The 18,370-nt window shown below is 43.4% G+C and overlaps 1 long non-coding RNA gene across 1 annotated transcript; it reads left to right on the plus strand.

The window, feature by feature from the left end:
* Positions 1 to 867: 867 nt before the first annotated feature.
* On the plus strand, positions 868 to 15,118 carry LOC129782753 (uncharacterized). Its single transcript, XR_008744814.1, has 3 exons — positions 868 to 4,803; positions 5,443 to 5,495; positions 13,189 to 15,118. It is a non-coding gene; the product is annotated as an uncharacterized LOC129782753 (long non-coding RNA).
* The last annotated feature ends 3,252 nt before the right edge of the window (positions 15,119 to 18,370 follow it).

The raw sequence follows: 18,370 nt of genomic DNA on the forward strand, positions 1-18,370 counted from the left end.
CTGCTCCCTGGAGTGGGAAAGCAGAGAAGCAAATACAATGATTTTCCCGTCTGGCAAAGTCCGGACAGACTTCTCCATGAGCACTGTATTTCTTTTTGCTGTGGGACAACATGTCCTGGAGTTTGGGGCAGGGCAAGAGGAAAAGAACGGACAAACAGACAAGAACCTCGCCTGAAATACTTGTTGAGTCCTGATAAAAGGAGATAGCGAGTTGTTCCTCAGTGAGTGCACTCATGTGCTCCTTCCTGCAGGATGATAACGCCGTCAGCCCTGCCACCTCTGCCGAGGCACACAGGCAGTGTCTGCGCTGGTGATTCAAACAGCGCTTCTCTGTTGCTTCAGCCCCAGAATGAGCCCTTTTTGCCTCTGTTCTCCACGACCAGATACCGTTTGCAATGGTTCCTGCAGCAGGAGTCTAAAAATGGCCCACCGACTTACTCCCTGCTGCTGGAGGGGTGGTCCTTCTCCCTGATCTGCCTGCCCAGCACCTCGGTCACTGCTGTGCACCCATATTCCTACCCAAAGACACTCTTTATTCATTTAATTCCTTCTAATAACATTTGCCTCGATAGCAAGTGGGCTTGTGCTCCCTCTTCCTCAGCCAGGCCTCTGTTTGGCATAATGCCAAATGTGAACCTCTTTTTTTTTTTTTTTTTTTTTTTCTGTCTTGTGAGAAGGAACCCGTTTCCTTCTTAATTCTTTGTTGTTTTGCGGTTTGTACCTTCAGCTGGCTGAGGTCCTGAGGAGTAATGTCCTAATTCCAGCAAAAGGCACTTGACACCATTCTGAGTTGAGCATTTGCCCACTTTGGCTATTCAGATGGCAAAATGGCTAATGTGTCTCCACCCATGTGAATCCTGGTACCCGGCTATTGTCAGACATTTAGTAAAGCTGGTCTGGCCATTTTAACTGGGACTTTCTGCAAGTTTTGGGACACATGCTCCCTTGCAGTATCTCAATACTTCTGTCCCAGCAAACAGCGAACCCTTGCCTGCACTGACGTGCGCAGGTGGTGGAAACTCTCCACTCCGATCATTAGATTAGTCTCAAGGTTTAAGAAATGAGTTTGAATTTGGTGGAGCTCCAGAATGCCTGAAACCCTGCCCTTGTTTGTGAGCAGTGCTCTGACTAGCTGTCTGCTGTATGAAAGGCAAGGTGTCTACAGCTTCGGCCACCCCTTTTGTGTGCTCTGGGCAGATCCTTGGAAGAGTGAGAGTAGGTACTTCTGGCAGGAAAAATTATAGCTGGAGAGCAGAAGCAAAGAGGAGAAACTTCTGAGCACTTCCTTGTCTTCATTTTCTCTTGCTTTCCACCACCCAGTTGCTTCCCACTATTTCCATAAGTGTGATGCTCTGCCTTCTGAGGCAGCACGGTGCACCGATTCTGCACCCTTAAGGAAAGTGCTGCAATCCTTCTCCAAGGACCCTGTGCCTACAGCTTTTAGCTTCTTGCATCTTGAGAGCCAAATTTAACAAGAATAATTTTACTTTGTGGGGCTAAGGGGCTTTTCAGAGAGAAGAGTCCATCAACTGCTTAAATTCAGTTTTCCTGGCAGAAGACCTCCATTGCATATGAGAAGACCTCTAATCCTGGTCCTTAGTGGACTAAGGGTTAGGGTAAGGCCTGACCTACGACAGCGGTGTGGACCACTACTGTATCACCAGCTGGGAAGGAGTCTGCCCACTTTAAAAATCACGCTTTGCTGTGGAGAGCAGAGCAAGAACGAACAGGGCAAACGCCAGGCAGCTACTAGCAAGCCTTCTGACTTGCAAATGGAATGGCTCATTACAAACACTGGGAGATTAATATTAAAGATAATCCTCTGAGCATGGAAAAGAATCCCATGTAGCCTCAGGAGATGGACAGCTAAATCCTTGGAGCCAGTATACACAGTTATGCCATCCAACCTCTGGGACACAGACCTTGTTTTTGAAAGCAGCATGCTCTAGAGGAGAAAACAAATGGAAAAACAATAACATCTTGCTTTCCTAACCCAGAAAAGGAGCCTTGAATGTTCATGAAACCAACCTTTTATTGCAAAGGAAACAGAAGCTGAGATTTTTCTGCCTCTCATAAATCTCAGACTAACATGATTAAAAATATCTTAGCTTTCTGAAACTGTGTGAATTAGTGAAGGGACAGTGTGCATTTCTATTCATCTCTTCTCTGTTTATATTTAAATACTCTCAAAAATACTGTTAGAATTAGTCTTTTTTTTTCCCCCCAGAAGTACTAGCCAACAAGAGGCAGTGTTTTACACATCACATGAAGTAAGTTAACATCTACATCATAAAACACAAAGTTAGTGCCTGTAGACCACAAGCATTCCAAATTCATTACTTCTAATTGAACTGCTTGTTACTTATTTTAATCTGATATCTACTCTAGAAGGAAAATAGTCATGTTGAAACTAATTAAAGCTTTTTTCTTCTTCTTTTTTTGTCTTATATGAGTTTTACATTAGTGGTGGCAATAATGTTTTGCTCAAAAGTAGGTCCATTATTTCTGGTTTTCCTAGGGGAGAGAGAAATAAAGACACATGCTTAATTCCTTGTAATGCAGAGAGAGGTTCTGTGTTGTGAATAGTTCAGCATTTTATGAATTGTCTTAAATAAATAAATGAGATTTTAAACAAATAATACTTCTTGGATTCGGGAGGGAGGATTTGCAAGTGAGATGTTTGCACATCTACACTCTTATAGAAAGAATCCAAAGAGCGGGAAAGCAGGGGGGATGTTTATTCCCCTTAAGTATGAAGAAGAAAAGTGTCTTCCTGGTAAGACCCATTCTAGGCCAAAACTGAAAACACAGAAAACAAATCAGTGACAGTGGGTGTCATTGTCTTAACTTGATTATTAGCAGCTGCAGGATTTCGCCTGGGGTGGCTGTTGTCATTTGCACTGGCAGGGTACAGTCAGCAGTGACTGCTCTACTGCTTCTCAAGTCAGATGCTGATTCAGTGGCTCCCAGACAATGTTTCTTAACATCAGATTTCACTGGATAGAATTTCTAGTTTTTATTTACAGACATGCATGCAAATCTGCCCTCAACTAGCTGCCTTGTGCTGCGAACAAAAATTTTATTTTTGGTTGGCAGGTGGATGAACCGAATCTCCAGCTCTCCCGTAAAAACCAGGAATACAACACTGTTCGGGTCGGTGTGAGACTGGGGTGTGTGCAATCCCAGCAAAGACAGCGGGATGCAGCAACTGACACACCAGCTTTAGAAAGCCTGTACTTGGTGGTGGCTGACTGTTCATGCTGCTCTGTGAGCTTGCGCTCAGCCGCCTGCCTGCATCCTGTGCACTGGGTACCCTTGGTCTCAGACATGACACCTGGCAGCTGTCCCTCCTGCTCAGCTCAGAAGGCACTCATGGGCAGAGGTGCCACCAGCAATGCAGATGCAGATGCCGGACCCAGCGCACTCACAGCCCTTGAGCTGTAGCCCACGGGCTTCTTCGTGCTCTTGCCTGCTACCCCCTGTGGTGTCTCAGCATTAATGAATGCACTTCATGCTTACCTGCCCTTCGCTTTCCACTACAGAGATCAGGGTGTATCTGAAACTATTGCTTTTATTTCTGGTGAGGACTTAATTAACGTGATGCTCGCCATCCACTCCCCACATGCACTAGACACACAGACAGAGCACAAGTGCCCCTCCGGGAGGTATTTGCATACAGCAGAGACAAAATAGATTTGGCTTCTGTCACCTCCTTTGCCCAGAGTCTCACTTCCCCCTTCTCCTGTTGCCACAGTGACAGCCCTGGGGGATGCCCAGATGATGACTTGGAACTTCTGCCACTCCCAGTCCTTGGGAATGTGTTATCTTTGTGCTTATCTTTGCTCTAGAATCATGCTGTAGGGATGGTCTTCTTCAAGAGGACTGTTGCTGGCATCCAGATTGCAGGTCTAGGTGGGACAGAGATAAAACATTGCCATGCCCACACTTCTAGTGTCTTGAGGGTGGAGATCCTGAAGAAGAACCGGTTGCATCTGATCAAACCCAGCTTTACAGCTTCTGTTTATGCAGTCTCATGGATCATGCAAGTTCCAGCTACGTCTGGAAGAAAAGCGGTTCATTGTTTGGACCCTCAGGACATGCCTATGACTATCACGTTAGGAAAGAGCTTTGGAAACTGTTCTGGCACAAGGTGAGAAAGGGAGAGGACATGGCAAGTTCTAGGTCTGGGCTCCTGAGGCCCAACAGATAAGGAGAGAGAACAGGGCAGCTTGCTGGTGTCCTGGGATCTTTCCAGGTCTTAGCTTTAGCCCATACCAAGGAGCCCTCGGTGAATTGCACAACCTAGATCACCTGGGTCCACGGCAGCCCAGGATCAGCAAAATCTGATCTGGCTTCCTTGCAAGCAGGACCTGCAGAGCACATGGATGTGAAGCTGCCATACCTTTGCTCAGCCAGGTTACATACACAATAAAGGTGGCCTACAGCCTTGTGATACAATGCTCATCCCTGACTGTTCAGTTAATTTGTCTCTGAGGCCATAAAGATAGCTCTGTTTGATTCTCAGAGGTTGTTTCATGCTTGTTTTTGTTTCTGGATTAAACTTTAACTGGTTTCCAGGGATGCTGCGAGGGCTGGAGAGAGCCACGCTTCTAGCTGTGTTTCAGGCTTTCAAATTTGGGGCAGAAAATCTGCCCACGACCACATGGATTCCTTCTTCACTTTACTCTCTTTCTTCAGTTTTTTACAGGACAGCCCAGGAGGGTTGCCCCCATGTAACAGCGCTTTCTTTTCACTGCTCACCTGCTTTTTGCTGAGCTGAAGGGAGCTTTGGCTGCCAGACAGGTACGTAGGCTCTGTGATGCACGCTGGACAACTGGTGTGTGCACCACACAAGTCAGAGGTGGGCAGCACGTGTGTTGCAAAGGGCTGCGGTGGCAGGTGGTGAGTTGGAGCCTGCGCCTTGCCTGCCGCAGCTGCCAGCTGTAGGAAGGACACAACTGGTTTGAGCTCTCTAGCTCCGTGAATTCAGACTTCAGCTTCTTCCAGCGACACTGTTTTTCTTAAGTTCCAAAAAATTTAAGCTTTTGCCTTACTCAGGCAAAGGTTCCAGGGTATCAGTGTTGTCAGTTTGTATAAAAATCAAAACAGCGGTTTGTATTACCGATAACGCCAAAGCAACTGTGTTGCTGTTTATAAGCAAGGGGAATGTGAAGCTTTTTCTGTGCATCAGGAAGCTGGAAAGATACACTAAAGTTACGCCTATTATCAATGTCTGATTAAATGTCTCTCTTGCTCTGCTGCACTATCTTTACATATGACCTGTACATGCCAGAATGCCTGATCTTCATTAAAAAAAACCAGGCTTAACAATGTTAAAGGAGGAGGAAAGGAAATGTTATAGATAACACACCAAGTTCTTTTTTTTTTTTTTTTTTTTTGTGTGTGTGTGTGTGTGGTTGTGACCTTTTTCTTCTTTCATAGATAACTGCACCATTGTTGAAGCAAGCACTGAACACTGCTGCATTTCATCCTATGTGAGTACAGGGTCTTTAATGTCATCTAAAGATCAAGGTTATATTTTTTGCTTGGAGGTAATCTAATAATATTTGTCTGGACTCTGTGATTGGATAGGAAGGGAGAGGTTATCTATACACATGCGTTTGTCTGAAAATGAATGCTTTTTCCCATGGAAAGCAGCCTGAATATTCAATCATTAATTTCCAAAACAAACAACCCAAAAGAATTTGGCTTGTGCCTTCCATATGTATCTACTGGGATTTAGTCAGAATTAACTGCGTATACAGGCACACCACGTGACACTTGGCTGCAGTTTCCATTTGGCTGACAATTTTTCATTTTGAAGCAGCACCCAGTGTGCGCGGAAGGGTCACGGTGCCACAGGGGTGTGATGATGATGATGGGGAGCAAGACACCTTGACAGTCCCTTGTGCTAACCTGTTGCACAGCAGCATGCCTCCTCTAGGGTTTCAGCCAGGTACTGCTCTGCTCTCCTGCTCTTTGCTCAAATGCTGCTGCTGCTTAAGGAATTGATTGAGAGCAGATGCCTGCTGAGCATGAAAATGATCAACTTGCTGTGATGGAGGAACCCCAGTAAAAGCAACCAACAGTTTTGGGACATAGTGGCCTTTGCAGGGGTACGGACTCCATCGCCGCTTCTTTGCAGACTCAGGATAAATTTGTATACAGCATAGTATGAACATTAGCATGTCAGGCACGCCAGCAGTTGTACAAATAAGGGGTTAAATCCATGTTTGAAATGGGTGAATCAAAGTAATTTGAAGCAATGTGCTTCCCCCCCACCCAGATAAAATATTACTAATGCTACATGATGAATTTTCAAATTGAAAGAAACTATCCAACATCTGTTAAGTCCACACTGAAACAAAAGTAATGAAACTTCCTACCTGCCTCAATTAGGCTTTCCAATAGCCCCATCACTCTCGTAATTAAATGATTCCTTGTTTCTCAAACTGTACCAGCCACTGCCAAATAAAATACAACCATTTAATCACATTAAATTAGAGCTATAATAATATTAGTCATTGCCTAATAGCCTTTTTTAAGCCACTAGGAAAGTAAAGTCTTGCCAAGAAGACTGTTACCCTTCCACAGTATAAATCAATAAATCATAATTGTACTGTGTACCTTGACCTCTTTTCTACCACACTGTGGAAACCAAACGGCAGGAAGCCAGAGACTGCTTAAGTAATTTAAAACAATTTGTAAACTATAATTAAAGGGACCGCTTGGGCCTATTAATTAGTAAATAATTCATAATCTCAAAAGTATTCAAATGTGCTCAATTTCAGTGAAATATACCAAGTGGAGCAATCTGATAACACGGCTGCTACCATCAGGGCTATAAAAGACCATGTTCTTTCCAACTGTTTCTGTTAATGTTTGAACATAAATTGGTGAACACATGCTAGAAAGTAATTATCAACTGCAACCATTCCACCAGAGCTAGACGCGTCATAAATTATGGCTAGCCAGAAGTCCTTAATTTTTAACCACTAATTACTGATATTTTCACCAATATTCCCAAACTCGTATTTCTGCAGACACAAGTCAGAGCTTTTTTACCCCTCTTCTTTGCTCTAAATGAGCTGCTTTCTGGCGGTGCTGCTTCACTGCTTTGCTTTCGTTTTGTCAAGTCAGTGGTGGGAAATCACCAACGCTGGACTCCTGGAGCCGCGTCTGTGCTGTGGGTATTTACAGCAGGGCAGGGCACATTCTCTGGGATAACAGTGCTGGTTGGGTTAGAAAGGATTTAGAAAGGATGGGGATTTAGAAGGAATTTTTATGTGATCCTCAAAACACCGGCTGAACCCTTCAGATTGCCACCCCCTCCCCTGGAACAGCTTAAGTGACATTTCTCTGTAGGTGCCCTGAAGTGCCCCCTGGGATGGTCCAAGCCCTGGGTGCATGTGAGTGGCCATCAGCTTTTACCGACCATAGCAGAAAAGCCGACACAGCGACCCAGCTGTGGCTGGACTGTGTCTGTTAAACACCACGGCTGGTGCCGTGCGAGGACTGGCATGCCAGCCCCAGGAAACTGCAAGTCAAGAGTGAAGCGCTTACAAGGAGGAAGTGCATCAAAGAATAATATAAATGCTTTCCAGGAATGCTTATGTAGGTTAGACATTTCAAGGAAAAGAGAAAAGAAAAAAAAAAAAAAAAAAGCAACAAAGTAAGTGCAAACCACAGGGGAGAATAACAGCATTTCTGGAAAAAAATTGTTTCGGAGGATTATTTATTGCGTGCTTTCTTACTTGTCTAATTATCAATATGATGTGCTGCATTCATGTATATATATATATTAAAATAAATTATAAATACTCACTAAAGGAAGAAAAAAGCTCGGATCTTGTAGGAGGGAACAGTCTGAGAGGAAAGTTGATTGGCTAGATTGTTACTACTTAAAAACAATTCTAATAATATTTATAGAGTTTAATGAATATTTATATTCTTTGTTTTTTCCTGATGGATCCTTGGGTCAAGACAAGCTTATATCTTACATCACTACTGAGTCACTGTTCATTTTCCCATAAGTAACAGCAGGGTCTGTTCTACTTCTCTGGGGATAACTTCCTCCTCTAATGCACTCGTCCCTTTTAGAAAAAACACTTGGGGTGAGGAGGATTCAGTCAATTCTTGGTGATCTTACCAAAATTCCCCCCCACCTAAAACCAACACTCATCTATAAATCCTTAGTTGGACCTTACCTGACTCTTGGTGTCATAGAAGGTGCCTGTGGGCACATTTTCCACCTGGTTTTCATATTGGGGCTAGAAATGCCATCAGCTGATGCAATGAGTGTAGCGGCCATTGCGATTGCAGGTTCATCGTTGCATTTTCAACTGCAGCAGGCTGCGGTCAGGGACCCCCAGCAAACACACTATGCAACAAAGGTCTCAAAGCACACACACGTGTAGGAAAGAGCAAAAGTAGTTTGCACAGGGAGTTTCAAAAATGGGTGCTGTGCAAACTACCTGTTAGACAAATGCCTCCAAAGTGTGGGCATTCAACTTTCCTGGTCCCAGGGAAAATGGGCATCGGTCTTCATCTCGACCTGGCACAAGCCCAGCCGCCTCCCTGCACTCGCACCCCAGGAAACTGTCGGAGGAAAGAGGCAAGTCCACCTGAGAAAAACTCCTCATTTAGTTGTGTCCTCGCATGTGGATGTCTGTGGAAATACCTCGGTTAATGCCTGTGCCAGTCACTGAAAGCTGCAAGGGCAAAATGACCCATCCGCGTGGCCACAAGGTGCTTTGTAACTTCACGGCAGCTCTGACCCAGACCCCTCAGGGAGGCAGGGGGTGAAGCTCAGGCAGGTCGGGGATGCTAAAGCAGCCTGACAAGACCAAAAATGTGCATCTGGTGTACGTACACCAAAAATCTTTGACGCTAACCCATGCTTATTAACATTAGCCGATGATTTAAAATGGTGTCATTAAAATTTAAAGTTTCAGAGGAGGAATGCTGTCTGTGAGGGGCTGGAGATACCGTGTGCTGCTCCATCCAGGCACATTTTTTCTGGTTGTGTTTGGAATTTAGCAGCATTCTGCTTTGGGAATTTGCAGTAAATAGGACATGTCAGTATATTTATGTAAGATTGGAGATAAAGTGTTGTTGCAAGCTAGAAAGTGGTAGAATGTGAATCTGGAGCACAATATTCACAGAAAAAATGAAGTTTAAAAAAGTATGTGTAACCAGCTTTCCTCCTCGGTGGGCAGAGCCCACAGTGAATCAGGATATTTTTTTTCCTTCTAAAGAGGCAAGTTTTTCACATTTTCACAGCATCAGATGGTACATCAGGAATCCATGATTAAAAAAAAAGAAAAGGCCCAGCTTCAGGTGAACAAAATGATTGCTTTCTTCAGGTACACGGCTTGTTTATTTTTCCTCTAGAAAAAAGTGTCAGTTGCTTTATATTTCTGGTGACTTTGTCAGTTGGACATGACAGGAAAGAGCACCTCCCTGCAGCTGAAGGTGCCATGCGAGGAATAAAATTTTATTATCCTAGAGCTAGAAATGAGAATGTGGCTGTTGTTTGGGACCTTGAGACAGCTCTTGAGACAAATTTTTTACTGGAGGAAGATATCTGGAGAGCTCAGCTAGGCTTAATGAACAAATTAAAAAGGAAGGCCTAAGAAAGTTGAAAATTCAACTGATGTAAAATATCGCTGCTTACAACTTAACCTCCTGCTCTGTGTATCAAGTAGAAAATTGTTTCTGTTTAGCCAAGTAGTGAGTTTGACCCAAATGAAGGATAACAGAGGGATTCAACTTGCTCTAGCTGGAGATGTCCTTGCTCATTGAGGAGGGCTGGACTAGATAAACTTCAAAGGTCCCTTCCAACCCAAACCATTTCATGACTCTATGTTTCTGTCTTTGCTTGTCTTTGATTTGTTTGATTCTTGCTTTAAGAAAGAAATGAAAGAAAATTTCTGCTACCTGAAATTGTTCATGGGAGGATTCTTTGCTTGGCTTTTCCCCCTGCACTGTCCCACACTTTGTTTTACATAAACTTATAAATGTTTATACTAAATGAGTACACAGCGATATGTTTTTTCTTAGCCTTGTGCATATGCTGGGCTTTTACTACAACAAAATTCTTCTTACTGATAGCTGTGTAGGAAGACTTACGGCTCCAGTTGTAATAGTATATGCTTACACCTATCTATTCAATTTTAGAATAAAGGAAATTGAAATTCTTAATAGTTAATTGTTTTATATTTATATATACAATCCAGTGTGTGTATGTGTGTGTACACCCACTCACACGCACGCATATATAAAATGACATTGCTTCCCAGCTTTGGCAGATCTGCTGGGCTCATACTGCGTGCTCATTCTTCACATGCTATATGTTTTCTCTGTGTGTGGTTTTAAATGAAAATATTCTATTACCTTTTAAAAAAATAACTCAGCCACTTGGAATAACATTTGTTGTCTAGTAGAAATCTTGGTGTGCAGGTTTTTTGAGCTTTCTTTTTAAAAAAAAAAAGTGTGAGAGAGAGAGAGAGTAATAGTTATTAAGAAATTTTCCAATAATTGTTTTTGTTATTGCAGGAAGTTAGCTCACTGCCCAATAGGAAATAATCACTCAGCCAAGCATAAGACCATTAATAAGCAAACTAAATAAGCTGCTCATGAGTCAGTGTATCTCTTTCTCTTTTTTTTCCCTTTTTCTTTTCTTTTTTTTTTTTTTTTTTTTGCAAATCAGATGTGCAACTCTTAGTCCCATTGAACAGCTTAATTTGCGAGGTTAACTGCACACGCATGTTTAGCATGTGTATATGTAGTAGCAGATCCTGAGGCAGCAGGACATCACTTACACTGGCAGGAGTGCAGCATGTTGACTTCACAGCTGACCAAGTAAAGAAACATGCAAAAATTCAGGCCTGATCTGAGCCAGCAGAACAGTTTTCCTAATGACTTAAATAGGAGCAAAGACTTACTCGAAGGTGGTTAGTCTAGAATTACAGATAAATTTCACACTATAGCTGGCCCTATGGTAGCAAACAACTCATTAGTCTCTACATGGCTGAAAGATACCTTTGTTTTGCTACTATACGCATGGAGCACATCGCTGTTCCTCTGTATTCAGGCTGCTAAACATTATTGCTTTCTCAGACTGAAAGGTTTATTACTTGCAAAAAACCCTAATATGCTAGTGCCGTTGTGTTTATAAACCAAAAATTAATTAATACTTTATTTGACAGTTGTGCTCCCACAAGTAACCAGTCAAAGTAAAGTGTTGATGAGCGATCCTTAGATTAAAACGTGTTTGCATTTGGTGAGCACGTACAAATGACACACACCCGTGTAGACAGAAAGGTCAGTTAATGAACAACTTCCTACAAACGAACCTCTGCTCACACTGTCTGTTAGGCCAGCCAGTACTTCAACCATCCTTGTTGTGTACTGGGGACGCTGCTGATTCCAGAGCAAAAATTTACTACCTAACAACTAAACCTCTACATTTAAGGGATTCTTGCTGGATATGTTGTGAATGATGACAGCGTTTTATTTTCTCACTTCAGACCCTTGCTCAGTTCTGTAAACTTGTTAATTATCAGGGTCAAGTTGTGCTTGTCAGAAGCAGTGTGTTTATACCATAAGCAGTTACTTCATAAATTGTGAAGCTTTGGGGGATTCAGCGCCCCAGGGCATTCAGCATTTTGCAGCTGAAGGGCTGAGGGACTGCATTAGGTGTTCAGTGTACCACGGGAAGAGAAGGAAGAGCAGACTGCTTGCTTTCCTTTCCTTAGACTATGCGAGCAAATTTTGCAGTGGAGTCCATGGGAGAGGGTGGAAAAAGAGTTTGGGAAATGTATTATAGAGTATCTGAAAAGAAATATGGAAGAAGACCTGTAAGTCAGTACTGTTCTCAGGAAACGTCTTAGGTGACAAAACCAAATTATAATAGGTTAGCCCTCCGCTGAAAAAAAAAAAAATGATGGGAAAATTCAGAGTCCACAGGCAGCCTGAGAAGTCGAACAACACTAGAGGAAGACACTTGCTATGGAAGTCCTCTGCCAAGTATTTTGGGCTTGCCCGTGTGTAGTAGTACTGGCTACGCATTATGTAGCTGTTCTTGGCCTTTCTCCCTGCCAGCCCTGACTTTGCTAGGCAGAAAATTTACTCCCCTGTGTGCGCATGCCTGCCCACCCAGACCCTGGCCCCTGCGTGCCGCCTCTGCCAGGTGTCCATGTCCACGCCGCATATGGAGGGACTGAGCAAGGCACGACTCGGGAACAGGCACTGTGTATTACGATGTTGAACACCACATGTCTAAGGAGCTGGCAGATGAAGCAGTTTGTCATTCAGCTGTGATTTATTTCTTTCAAAACTCTGCGCTCGTTTTTGAATTAATGACTGAGGAGGCTATCACTATGCTTCAGCATCTAATTTTGAACTCTTGCTAGCTCTGAGAATTAATGCTTTCTGTTGTTTTAAAGCAGTCTTGGAAGACCTGTTTAATGCAACGCTTTTAGCTGTATTGGCTTCCAAACCAATCCATGTGAAACATATTATGTGCGCCCCGCATACCTGAGCAACTGGGGATCCCGTATGAAACAACATCTCCGACAGCGACGCCGGCACAGCCAAACCACCTTTCAGTATGATCTGACAGGATTTTCCAGGGTGCTCAGTGATCTGTAGACGCTCAGTAGCATTCAGTGCCGTCTGGATATTTCTTGGCATCCGGAGGTGTCTGCTCTGTGGTAATGCAGCCATAATGTCACGCAAGAGTGCCTTAAGTACGCTAATATTCCTTGCCAAGCCGTTAGCTCTGTTCTAAGGTCCTTTTAAGAGGTGGCAGCGGTGCCCACAGCTGCAGCACGAGCCCGTGCACTTCTGTTGTCACTTTTTCTCTCTTCCAGCAGAGGAGGGTGAACCTGAAAGAGTTTGACCTCTGCTTGGTGACAGCCCGTTATGGCTGAGCATGAACTCCTCCCGCTGACCCTGTCCTCCTCCTTGGATTCCAGGGGTGGAATCCTGATGGCATCGTATTATTTTTTTGGCTGTCAGCCTTTACATTTGCCATCCTGCTGAAGGAAGCCTTCACATTTGTCAGCATCAGCCTTAAAGAGGCAGCTGAAATTATTTGTCTGAAGCATGTACTCTCTCTGGACTAAATGCAAAGATAAGGTCATTTGTTTATATATAAATCTATTTTTTTTTTTCCCCGCCCAGAAATCTGTACTCCAGGAATTCAGCAGTCCTCTGAGACAGCCTTTCCCTGCCTCCTGTGGCCAAGCTTCCACAAAACGGAGCACATCTATCACCTGATCCCGCTGTGGAGAGGCTGCTGGTGAGGGATTTGCTCTCTGAAGCATCCCCTGGCCTCTGCTACTTCCAGGGAAAAGCTGTCAAGATAATGCCTGCTGTGATCAGAGCCCTGCCAGCCATTTACCATTATAGGAGGTTGGGTCTGTGCAGCATTAGGTGAACCAAAACAGCAGCCTGCAACAATGTGGGCTTAAGCTTCATGGTGACATGAAATTTTGCAGAAAGCTGCGTCTGGGAGCGTGGTGCCGTGTCTGTCTGTTGGCAGGGTGGAAGCCAAAAAAGAAACGGCAGCAGGCTGGTGTCCTGTGAGGCAAAGCTGTGTCATCTGTGTGCAAAATGCAGTAGCATGTTGGCTAGCACAGTGGTATCTGATTGCATTTTGAATTGCACCTCCTAGGAGACAGAGAAGCTGGTAGTTTGCATGGGCAACTTCTTGACACTGAGGGTATGATTTTGTATAGAGAGTTAATACTTTTCCTGAGGAAGGAGGTGGGGAGATGGGGAAAGTCCTTACAAAATTTTTTGCTGTTGCTGTTCTTAAAGCCTGAGAAAACAACTTGTTTTTTTTCTGAAAAGTGTGAATTTGTTGAAATAGTCATTACCTTGTCACTTCCCAGTGAGCTGGGATGGCACAATTGCTCCATTGCTTCTTTGCATCAACTGCCTAATTGGTTTCTATTGTGATATACATCACTTATATACAGCCTTCATACGACCCCCAAAATAGGTTTCTGTATTTAAATACATACTGCCATGCTGGCTTGCACTATGCTATAGGCAGGCAGGAATTCAGCAGGCAGAGCAATTGTTCACAGGTCTTTTGGGGTGGGGTTTTTTTGTGTTCAGAGAAGCCTCCAGTCCCATTGCTTAGCAGATAGCAACGCTGAGTCACACACAGCTTTTGTCCACACACCAGCATCATTGCTGCATACCAGCCTGGCACTTTGGCCAATCAGTTCTTCTTCTGTATCCTTTTTACTGGGCAATGACATCAAATCAAAACTTTTTTTCTGTGCAAAGGCAGGACCTTGTCCTTCTGCATCTTCCTGTATTTTCTACATTTCCATTTTCCCACACATCAAGGGAGGTTTCATTTCACAATTTCTACTCCAGAACAGCCTTCAGTGACAGACACCCAGTCTTCAGTGGGTAGACACTGCCATGATGGAGATCAGCACAAATGAAACCTTACAGGGTTTAGTCATGAGTATGGGTTTTAAATTGGAAGATGAACTTTCAGACCAATATATCTCTTCATTTTTCACCGCAAATAGGACTGTGCCACAGAATCATAAACTGCTGTAGGGGCTTAAGGTTAATTAATGGATAACAGGTCTTGTATCAAATTCGAACCCTGATATACATGTTCATGCTTTGATTTAGGGCTAGATTTTGCTATTGAATCCCACACTTCAACAGAAATAGCACTTGAAAATCCAGCGTTCAAATGCGGTTTTCTTCAACCAGCTTTTTGAAACAAGCCCCAATTCCCTTTTAACTTCTTAATAAATAAGACTAAAAGGTAACAATTTTCTTTCAGAAACACAAAACAGCAGGAGTTAATTTTATTCTCAGTTATTATGGTGTTCTGCTGAAATAACAGTGAAGCGGTGCTGTACTTTTCCCAGCTTGGAGAGTAAGATCTGTCCCCAGGAGCTTAGAAAATGCCTACTTTTTCCAAACTGCTAAAACTGTCGGTGTGGTGGGTTGTCTTCTTTTTTTTTTTGGTTTTTTGTTTTTGTGAGCGTAGGGGAGGAGATCAGGGAATAAAAGAATGGATTAATCCAGAGCAGCCCATGGACAATACGCACTAACCAAACCTGTTTAGCTTTTATTTAAATAGTTTAAATAATTATCAACAATAAAATTCTTGTGTTTTCCAACTGCGCCCCACCCCACCCCCCTTCCCAATTTTAGCCAGTGCATTTTTTTTTGAGCTGACAACACGGATCTATTTCTATTTCAAAATGCTTGCTATAATATCCCTCTCTTGATATCCCTCTCTTGTCCTGTATTTGCTGAGCCTGGGATAGCCACTATCTGTACTATCCCCAGCCTGGCTGAGCCAGGGAGGTTATTAACCCTTTAGTTTGATCTCCAGGGTGGCAGCCTGCTCAGCATCTACAGAGTTATGGTGTACTTTCCCAAATGATTAATGTACTTTCCCAAATGATATCTGGACAACTTCATCGGGAGCAGATGTCACCCATCTGATATATAAGGTAATTTTAGCATTTTTCTTAAACTGGCTGCCCAGATTGTTTTGATGGAAATGAAATAGCAAGCTTACCATGCGGTGCTGCTCCATGTGAAATGCCTTTTCTTATTTTCTGTTGTTGGCCATAATCTTTTTCTGGTATTGACTTGCTCTCCATATCATGCAAGTTTAATGCTTGAGAAACGTGAAAGATGATGCAGAAAGTTTAAGGAAGAAAAGGACATGTTTTTCTTCTTTACCAAAACTAAAGAATCTAAATTTGAATACTATGTTAACCTTAGATTTTATGCAGTGTGTAGAGTAGAAGTCTGAATACATGGCATATAAAGTTTACCACCAGTATATGATAAAATTATGTTCAGATCCTTTCCATATATCTTCTGAAACCCGTTGGTTTTGATAATTTTTTTAAGATGGTAATTAGTAGAGGGTATTCTGTATGCTAGCTTTATTACTTGGCCATAGACAGTCAACCCTGTCGAACTTTAAGATGAAACTCCTAAAGAGCTGACGTCACTGGGACACAAAGGTGTGCCAGTTTGCTCTGATGGCTGAAAATTTAGTCACACAAGTTCCACTAACTGAATGGGGACCACTGCTGCTAAATGTAAGCTGGAACAGAATCCTTTTTTCCCTCTCTGTTTTTGATGTACCATGGAAAATAATCTTTTCCAATTAAAAGATTATCTTTCCCAGTAGTCCTCACAGAAGATACAGAAAATTATTTTATCCAGTGCCTGAGTTATCCAAACTTGTGTAAGTGTCCATATTTTATTTTCAGGCTGTAAAATGTCTCAGATATTGTCAAGAGATTACCAAGATGCAAACAAATTCCTGCAACCTTTCTCTGAAAAGAAGAGCTGACCTTCGTGTACCTGCTAATGATCAGGGACAGCCTTATTACTTCCAATTTTCTGGTAAATAGCAGATTATTTGCAGATACAAAGATGGTTTTCACTTTAACACTTCTGACATATTTTGTTGACAGAACCTTGATAGCTGGGATTTGACAAATGATCTCTGTCCTGATTTTCCTTCCCTTGGAGGATTTAAACACCTTCAGCTCCCCATGCAGCTAATGAGGGCTGTGAGGTCTCTGTACCTTGGAGATGATCAGGCCAGTGCTGTTTTCTAATGAGGCTTTGCTGCCTTTGAATAACAGAGCTTAACACGAAAAATCAATACATTAAAGACTAAGTCTACAAATGCTTTGCAATCATGCAACCTTAACCAAACTTCAGGCAAACAAGCATGTGTGGTATTCAAATTTCCATTAGTCACTTAGAGTGGAAAAACTGACGTGATTGTCAATTAGTGGGTTGGGAGATCCAGCTTATTTAACCAAGAAACCACAGCGTAGCGTTAGGATCCTTAGTTAAAACAAATGTCTCATTACAAAGGTACTTTGATATTTCTTGTGTTTATGTAAGATCAGTCATCATTCAGGTACTGAAAAACTATAAAATTAAATACATGTGGACTTCACTAAAAGCAGGTCCTACCCCTCCCTTTCAATGTTTCAGCATTGTTGGCAAGCCTATACAGCACTGAAAATTAATGATGAGCTAATGCCTCCTTAAACAGTCTATTTAAGAAACACACAGGAAAACGCTGAGCATCTCCCTGCTGCTTCAGCACAGGAGCTTTCTTTCTTTCTCTTTCTTGTTCAGATGAATGATTTGCTGCTTCTCCAACTGTGAGTCAAAACAGCTGCTTTTGCCTTTCTGCACTGTGCTTACCTTGCCAGCATTCAGGGAACTAGTGTCAGCACGTACCTTATGCAAGCAGGGCTCAAAGGCCAGTTATTGGGAACAGCGGAAAAATCTGTTTCTTTTTTTCTAGGGAGTTTGCTCAGGATTTTTTCTGGTTAGGGCCACTGTCTTACACCCAAAAATGGTTTGTGTAGAAAGACATGGGAGAAAGCAAACACTGGCTAGAAAAGGTGATTTTGGGTAGTTCTGTCCCTGTGCTCTGCACCAACAAAATGGTGACCAAGGGTGACTGAAGATCAAACAAGTTTTGTTTTCAAAAAGCTGCTGAACTCTAATTCACCAGAACCTTGATAAGCTCTACTCTCTGTAACAGTGTGCCACAGCTTTTCTTAGGGTACTGTTGCTTCTTACCATTTTATGGAAGCCCTGTCCTTGCACCAGCTAGGACCAGGCTAGTACCATCCCTGAGACACCAATGGGTGGGACATATTAAAATAGGTGCTTTTCCAGACGCAGCTATGTCCTGCTTTGTGCTCCTTTCTTGTTGGCTCTACTGCTGGACAAAGAATAGCTCAGATAAGATACGTTTCACTAAGAGGCCCAACCTGTTTAGTTTGAAGGTGAAGGATTGGGAGAAAGAACAGCCTGATCTTGTGGAATTTTATCAAGAAAGGTGACTAATTGGAGTTTGTTGTCTGAGCCCATGCCGTGGGCAAGAGCTGTTCACTGCCCCTTATCAGGATGGAGGCACCAGGGTGTTACTGGACACTGCCCATAAGTCCCTATCGGCATGAGAAGTCCTTCAGACATCTGGAGTTTGTTTAACACTGGCTGCGCTATGCGTTGGCGCTGTGGCTCTGAGGAGAAGCCTCCGCCAGGAGAAACGTGCTGGCGGGCAACCCCTGGGTGAGGCAGCCCCTCCTGTCGCACCCGGCGCTGAGGGACGCTGGTGGGGAGGTGACCCCTCATCATCCCAGCTCTGGCCGCCGGGCACTGGGCCTGCCTGGCATCACCTCCGGGGTTGGCGGGCCTCCTTAGCAGCTTCACAAATCACACGAGTCCTGCTCCCGCTGCTCACAGCCAGGAATCTGCTTTTGGAAGCGTTAACTTGGCAGCTGTCCTGGCGGCAAAGCTCACCACTTTTGGTGCATGGGTA

This window comes from Falco peregrinus, chromosome Z, assembly GCF_023634155.1.
Source record: "Falco peregrinus isolate bFalPer1 chromosome Z, bFalPer1.pri, whole genome shotgun sequence".
Taxonomy (NCBI): domain Eukaryota; kingdom Metazoa; phylum Chordata; class Aves; order Falconiformes; family Falconidae; genus Falco; species Falco peregrinus.